Genomic DNA, 8,488 nt, shown 5'->3' with positions numbered 1-8,488 from the left:
CTAAGACTGACTAACTCACCAGAGCTCTTGCTGCAATGGATGTTGGGAACATGAGCAACCAGCCTTTACAATGGGATCTCAACTACTCCAGCAGGGAGAAAGGAGTTGAGAATATCTGTTGTATTAACAGTCACAAATCTGTTAGAAAGAATACTCAGGACAGAGAAAGAGAATCATATTATATCATGTAAATGTACCTGTTGAGTAAGTGACAATCTTATTTTGAAATGATATCAAAAAGGTGAGGAAAGTCTCTAAGCTTAATTTAAAATTTGTGCAGAGTAGAGGAGCAGCTTCCCCAAAGTGCAGATCCAAAGCTAGTGTCACCTAACTCCCGCCCCCCCCCCCCCCCCCCCCGCCCCGGCTGCCTCTGTGGTGCACTCCAGATTCCCTTTGATTCTTCTTCTTTTCAATCCTCACCCAAGGACATGCTTACAGAGAGGAAGAGAAAGAGAGAGACATTAATGTGAGAGTGAAATACTGATGGTTGCCTTCTGTTAACTTTGCAATCCAACTGGGATCAAACCTGCAAGCCAAATATGTCCCTGACTGGAAATTGAACCAGTAAACTTTCAGTGCGCAGGAGGGAGCTCAACCAACTAAGCCACTCAGGCCTGGCCTTTTGGATTCTTAGTACAGTATGGCAACTGTTATGGATCAGCTGATTCTGAATCTACTTAAGGAAGAACAAAACCCATACAATAAGCTTACAATTGGTGATGTTGGCATGGCCTGTGCCACCAGGATCTTAATGAAAAACTTAGTGGATGAATTTGCTCTTGTTGATGTCATGGAAGACAAATTGAAGGGAGAGATTATGGGTCTCCAACACGGCAGCCTTTTCCTTAAAACACCAAAATTTGGTGGGGGGTGGGGGTGGGGCAAAGACTATAATATGACCTCAAACTCCAAACTAGTTATTATCACAGCTGGGGCAAGTCAATAAGAGAAAGAAAGCTGTCTTAATTTGGTCCAGATTAAGTAAGCATATTTAAATTCATTATTCTCAACTAGGGGCCCAGTGCACAAATTCGTGCACCTTGAAAGGAACTGTGGGCTGCAATGCTGTGGTGGGTACAGGGGCAGGTCTTGGCCCATCCTCCATGCCCCTGCCCAGCCCCTCCCACCACGATCCCTGATCCCCTGTCTGCCAGCAGCTCCCACCTCCACAGCTCCCACGTGCTGAAGGGGCCAGCCAGCTCGCTCACACCCACTGACAGCGTAGAGCAATTTGGGCCAGCGCTAGCAGCAGGCATGAGCACTGGGCAGGACCGCAGCACACAGGAGCAAAGAATTTTCAGTAATCACCAGAGGCTCGCTCCAATGACAGTGACCGAAGTCCCACCTTGGTCTGGCAGCCTGCTGCCAACACCCACCATGTTCTGCGCAGGCCCACTGGTGGTCAGCGCACGTCATAGCAACCAGTTGTTCAGTTGTTCTGCCGCTTGGTCTATTTGCATATAAGGACCATATATATATATATATATATATATATATATATATATATATATATAAATACAGCCCCAACTGCAAATTGTTTATTTCCAATTCAGTATATCTTGACCTATGTGGCTTGAAAGATAAGCAGCTTTCCCAAAAACTGTGTTATTAGAAGTGGTTGCAATCTGGATTCATTCCGGATCCATTATGTAATAGGAGAAAGGCTGGGAGTTCACCCACTAAACTGTCATGGTGAGTCCTTGGGATCATGGATACTCTAGTGTGCCTAAGTGGAGTGGAGTGAATGTTGCTGTGTCTCCCTGAAGAATCTGCCTGATTTAGGCAATGATGCAGATAAGGAACAGTGGGAAAAAGTCAAACTAAAAGGTTACAAACATATCCTGGACCATTGGACTATCTGTGGCATATTTGGCAGAAAGTATAATGAAGAATCTTAGTTGGGTGTATCTAATTTCCACCATGATTAAGGATCTCTATGGAATAAGAAATGATGTCTTCCTTAGTGTTCCTTGCATCTTGGGACAGAATAAATCTCAGATGTTGTGAAGGTGACTTTGACACCTGAGGAAGAGGCCTGTTTGAAGAAGAGTGCAGATATATTTTGGAGGGGGGGACTAAAAGGAGCTGTAGTTTTAAAGTCTTCTAATGTCATACCACTTCACTGTCTAGGCTACAACAGGATTTTAGCTGAAGATTATTCATATTGCCCTTTTTGTCTGAACTGTGACTAAAACCATAATAAGGCAGCTAAGGAAAGACATCAATTTCCTAAAGTTAGAAATAGGAATGGTTCATAAAACCCTGAAGCTATATCCTGATAGTGGATGGTACTTATCTTGTGTAGTATTAAACTGGTTAGTGTGAAATAGTTCCACCTCCTCAAAGGCACTGCTGCCAAAGTTGCACACACTACAGTTGCCCTTCAAATTATATATGTGTTCACTCTGTGTTATATAACTTCCATTTCCTTTGCCCAACATGACTAGTCCAACATTTCTTTCTGCAATTAATCACATCCTGGGACGCAATATATAAATCCAATATTGCATTTCTTATGCATAACTGTTCCAAAGGATCTTATTTTGTGTACTATACATATCAGAACAGTGTATATTGCCATATAACATAAAAAGGTCTACATATAAATAATGCAGCCAACTATTCAAGTGTCAAACCAACTAAAACACCAATTTTTTTGGCCAAGTAAGTAATCTAAAATTTTTCTGGGCTGATTAATGTCATTTCTAATATAAATTTTAAATTAAGAAATAATGAAATTTTAGTGTTCATGCATTGGAAAACTTACTATTGCTCCTAGTAAAATGCTCATACTACCAAAGCAATCAACAGAGTCAATGCAATTGCTAACAAACTCCCAGTGGCATTTTTTTCATAAATGGAAAAAATCCTAATATTTGTATGGAATATAACAGGACCCAAATAGTCAAGACAATCTCAAGAAATAAAAATAAAGCTGGAGGCCTCACACTTTGTGATTTCAGAACATATTATAAAGCTACAGAATTCAACACAGTATGGTATTGGCATAAAGACAGGTATATAGGAAAATGGAACTAAATAAAGAGAGCAGAAATAAATTTTAGCTAATGTGGTCAAATTATCAACAAGGGTATGAAGACAACTCAATAGTCTCTTCAAATAATAGTATTGTGCATACTGGATATCCCATGCAAAATAATGAAGTTGGACTCTTATATAATACTAGAGGCCCAGTGCATGAAATTCGTTGGGTCCCCTCAGCCCAGCCTGCACCCTCTCCAATCTTGGACCCCTTGGGGGATGTGAGACTGCTGGTTTAGGCCCAATTCCGGGGACCAGGCCTAAACCGTCAGTCAGATATCTCTCTCACAATCCTGGACCACTGGCTCCTAACCACTCACCTACCTGCCAGCCTGATTGCCCCTCACTGCCCCCCCCCCCACTGGCCTGGTCATCCCTTACTGCCCTCCTCTGCCAGGCTGGTCACCCCCAATTTCCCCCCCTCCTGGCCTGGTTGCCCCTAATTGCCCTCCACTGCCAACCAGGTCACCCTTAACTGCCACTGCTGCCAGCCTAGTCACCCCCCACTCCCCCCTCCTGCTGGCCTGGTTGCCCCTAACTCCACCCCCCATGCTGGCCTTTTCACCCCTCACTGCCTACCCTGCTGGCCTGGTTGCCCCACACAGCCTGCTGTTTGGTCATCCCTCACTGCCCCCCCCCGCCCACCCCCCACCCCCCCCCCGCCGCTGCCGGATTGGTTGCCCAACACAGCCTGCTATCAGTCATATGTCTGGTTGTTTCATTCGTAATGGTCCCTGGCTTTTTATATATTAGGATGCACAATTTAACTCAAAATAAAGACCTAAACAGAAGATCTGAAAATATCAAAGTCCTAGAAGAGAACATTGGAGAAAAGCATCATGACATTAAATTTGACAATTATTTCTTGGCTATGATACCAAAAGCATGGTCAAAAGAAACAAAACAAAACAAAAATAGATAAATGAGACTATGTCAAACAAAAACTTTTGCACAATAAAGGAAACGCTTAACTGAGTGAGAAGGCAACGTATAGAATAGGAAAAAAATATTTGTAAACTGTATATTTGATAAGGGGTCATTGAAAGTTTAGCTAAGTTGCTTCATGGTATTGCTGCCTTGTCCTCCATTTTTGGGGAAAATGGCCTGCAAAGACCTTAAACTGACACTAGACCCCTCATGCAAGTGCATGTCCTAAATAGCAGCCTGCATAGTCACAACTGAGTTCCTGATATAACTTCTTTAATTTCCCAGTTCCTCTGCCTCCCAGCACCTTCTCCTTCTGTGTCCCTTAGATAAACCTCCATTAGATTTACCAAAACCCTGCTCTTTTGTTTAAATTAAGCAATTCTGCCATGGACCCTAATAAAGGCAGATGCCCCAGGTCCTATGTCTCTCTGTCTGTGCTTTGCTCTGACCTCCCCATATAAGATCTCAAAGCATTTCCTCCAATAATAAACTTCTCTATTTCAATTTCTCTTATGGTCTATTATTGAACCATGACTCATCATCTGGTACCCTGTGCTCCACTTACCAAGTGTTAATTTGACAAATTCATGAAAGTGGTTAATATCCAGAATATATCAAAATGCCTACAATTTAACAACAACCAAAAAGAAACAAAATACACACACACACATACACACACACACACACAAACAAAAAAATAATAGGCAAAGAATTGGTAGACATTTTTCCAATGAGGATATACAAATGACCAATAAGCATATGAAATGATACTCAAAATCAGTGTCCATTATGGCAATGTGAACTACTTTAAGTCATCACTTCACACTTGTTAGAATAACTGCTATCAAAAAAATAAATAGATACCAAAATAAAATGAAAGAAAAATAACAAATGCTGACAAGGAAGTAGAGAAATTGGAATCTTTGTGCACTGTTCATGAGAATGCAAACTGGTGTAGCCATTATGGAAAATAGTATGGAGGCCTGTAAAAATTACAAATAGAACTACCATATGATCCGGCAATCCTGCTTCTGGATATATAACCAAAGGAAATGAAATCAGTATCTCAAAGTGACATTTTCACACCAATCTTCATTGAAGCATTACTCACAATAGTCGAGATTTAAAGTAATCTAAGTGTCCATTGCTGAATGAATGAATCAGAACAAGTGAAATATACATACAATGAAGTATTATTCAGCCTTACAAAAGAAGAAAATCTCTTCATGTGATAAAATGTGGGTGAACCTCGAGGATATTATGGTAGGGGAAAGAACCTAGTCAAAAAAAGTAAATATTGCTTGATTTCACTTATATGACAAATCTAAATTAGTCAAACTTTTAGAAACAGAAAGAAGAATGATGGTTGCCAAGCGCTCCATGTGTGTGAGGGGGAAATGGGAGTTGTTTAAGGTATAGAGTTTCAGTTTTGAAATACAAAAAATAGAGATCTGTCATACAAAGATATGCATATAGTTAACACTACTGTACAGTGTACTTATAAATGGGTAAGATGGTACATTTTATCTGTTTTTTTTTACCACAATAAAAATAAGTAAATAAAAATTTAGCTAAGAGTAAACATGTTCTTTCATTGCTTACCTTTATTGTGATCTGATATTGCTTAACTATAATAATAAAAGTTTGCATTTACTGAACATTTACCATGTGTTGGGAGCAAAGAAGGAGCCTGGCATAGATTGTTTTGAATTCTCCCAATGAGGAAATCAAGGTTTAGAGGATTGTCCAAGTAGAGTATATGAGGCGTTATCCAAGGCGTCCCTTGAGATAAACTTAAACCATGCAGGTGTTCAGACATTAAGCAGTTGCTAGCGAAGAGACTACTCTAAGCAAGCTGAACCGAGGGTAGGCATCATCATCTGACCTTATATTAATATAGTTAAGACTGCTGAAGGAATTACGCCACACAAGAATATGCAGTGGCAAATCACACAGCAACACTTTGTTACTCACAAGGTTCCTGGTGCTGTGGGCTCAGACTTAATGGGGTCCCCGTGAAAAGTGGCATCCTCTGCGGTCAGCTGCGGATCCGTCTTTGGGTGGCTGGCTTTCTGGTTGGGTCGAGTCAGCGGGAGGAGGGCAAACGAAGTTTCTTGATTAGAGGTTTGGCCATTATTCTGCCCTCTGGCATGGAGCAAGGCAGTGTGGAGTGTGGATCAAAAGGATGATCGATGCAGTCCCATTTGTTTATTTTCTCTTTAGTTTCCATTGCCCTAGGAGCAGTATCAGTGAAGAAATTGCTTCAGCATATGTCTGAGATTTTCTGCCAGTGGATTCCTCTAGTATTTTTATGGTTTCTCGTCTTACATTTAAGTCCTTTATCCATTTTGAGTTTATTTTTGTGTAGGTGTAAGTTGGTGGTCTAGTTTTTTTTTTGCATGTATCTGACCAATTTTCCCAACACCATTTATTTAAGAGACTATCTTGACTCCATTGTATGCTCCTGCCTCCTTTGTCAAATATTAATTGAGCATAGTGGTTTGGGTTGATTTCTGGGTTCTCTATTCTATTCAATTGATCTATATGTCTGTTCTTGTGCGAGTACCAGGCTGTTTTGAGAACAGTGGCTTTGTAATACAGCTTGATATCTGGTATTGAGATCCCTCCTACTCTGTTCTTCTTTCTCAGGATTGCTTCAGCTATTCGGAGTCTTTTTTTATTCCAGATGAATTTTTGGAAAGTTCGTTCATGGTCTGTAAAATATGCCATTGGTATATTAATGGGGAGTGCATTGAGTTTATAGATTGCTTTGGGTAGTATGGACATTTTGATAATGTTGATTCTACCAATCCATGAACACGGTATGTTCTTCCATCTGTTTATGTCTTCCTTTATCTCATTTTTCAGTGTCCTGTAGTTTTCTGAGTAGAGGTCTTTTACCTCTTTAGTTAAGTTTATTCCTAGGTATCTTGATTTTTTTGGTGCAGTGGTAAATGGGATTGTTTTTTAGTCTCTCTTTCTGTAAGTTCACTATTGGTGTATAGAAATGACATAGATTTCTTGGCGTTAATTTTGTATCCTGCTACATTGCCAAATTCATTTATTAAGTATGATAATTTTTTGATGGAGTCTTTAGGGTTTTCTATGTACAGTATCATGTCATCTGTGAATAAGGACAGTTTTACTTCTTCTTTTACAATTTGGATGCCTTTTACTTCTTCTTCTTGTCTGATCACAATGGCTAGTACTTCCAGTACTATTTCGGACAGGAGTGCTGAGAGTGGGCATCCCTGTCTTGTTCCTGTTCTTAGGGGAAATGGTTTTAGTGTTTGCCCATTGGGTATGATGGTGGCTGTGGGTTTGTCATATATAGCTTTTATTATGTTGAGGTATGATCCTTCTATTCCCACCTTGCTGTGAGTTTTTATCAAGAAAGGGTATTGAATTTTGTCAAATGCTTTATCTGCATCAATTAATATGACTATGTGATTTTTATCTCTCAATTTGTTTATGTGATATATCACATTTATTGATTTGCAGATATTGTACCATCCTTCCATCCTCAGGAAAATAAACAAATGGGACTACATCAAAATAAAAAGCTTTTGCACAGCTAAAGAAACTGTCAACAAAACAACAAGAAAGCCCACTGCATGGGAGAACATATTTGCCAATGTTATCACCAATAAAGGTTTAATCCCCAACATTTACAGGGAACTCATACAACTTAACAAAAGGGAAATAAACAACCCAATCAAAAAATGGGCAATGTACCTAAATAGATACTTTTCGAAAGAAGACAGAAAGAAGGACAAGAGATACATGAAAACATGCTCAAAGTCACTAATCATCCAAGAGATGCAAATCAAAATGACAATGAGGTACCATCTCATACCTGTCAGAATGGCTATCATCAACAAATCAACAAATCAACAAAGGACAAGTGCTGGCGAGGATGTGAAGAAAAATGAACCCTCGTGCACTGCTGGTGGGAATGCAGACTAGTGCAACCACTGTAGAGAACAGTATAGAGTTTCCTCAAAAATTTAAAAATGGAACTCCCATTTGACCCAGTAATCCAACTTCTAGGAATATATCCCAAGAAACTAGAAACACCAGTCAGAAAGGATATATGCACCCCTATGTTCTTAGCAGCCCAATTCACCATAGCTAAGATTTGGAAACAGACTAAGTGCTCATCAGTAGATGAGTGGATTAAAAAACTGTGGTACATCTACACAATGGAACACTACGCTGTGGTAAAAAAGAAGGAATTCTTACGATTTGCAACAGCATGGATGGAACTGGAGAGCATTATCCTAAGTGAAATAAGCCAGTCAGAGAAAGATAAATATCACATGATCTCACTCATTTATGGAATATAATGAAATGATGAACAAAAATAGATACAGAGACAGAGAAGCATCAATCAGACAGTCAAACATCAGAGGGAAGGTAGGGGAGGGTGGAGGTAAGGGGGTGAGATCAACCACAGAACTTGTATGCATGCATATAAGCCTAGTCAATGGACACAGACAACAGGGGGGTGAGGGCATGA

The 8,488-nt window shown here is 40.0% G+C and overlaps 1 pseudogene; it reads left to right on the top strand.

Annotated features, from left to right (window-relative positions):
* The first annotated feature begins 640 nt into the window (after nt 1-640).
* LOC139006200 (L-lactate dehydrogenase A chain pseudogene) lies at nt 641-2,192 on the top strand (annotated as a pseudogene).
* Nucleotides 2,193-8,488: the final 6,296 nt, after the last annotated feature.

The sequence above is a fragment of the Myotis yumanensis genome, unplaced genomic scaffold (assembly GCF_028538775.1).
Source record: "Myotis yumanensis isolate MYYU_CA2020_CCGP unplaced genomic scaffold, mMyoYum1.0.hap1 SCAF_3, whole genome shotgun sequence".
NCBI lineage: Eukaryota > Metazoa > Chordata > Mammalia > Chiroptera > Vespertilionidae > Myotis > Myotis yumanensis.
The sequence above is the reverse complement of the archived record's forward strand: the minus strand, read 5'-3'. Positions and strand labels throughout refer to the sequence as shown.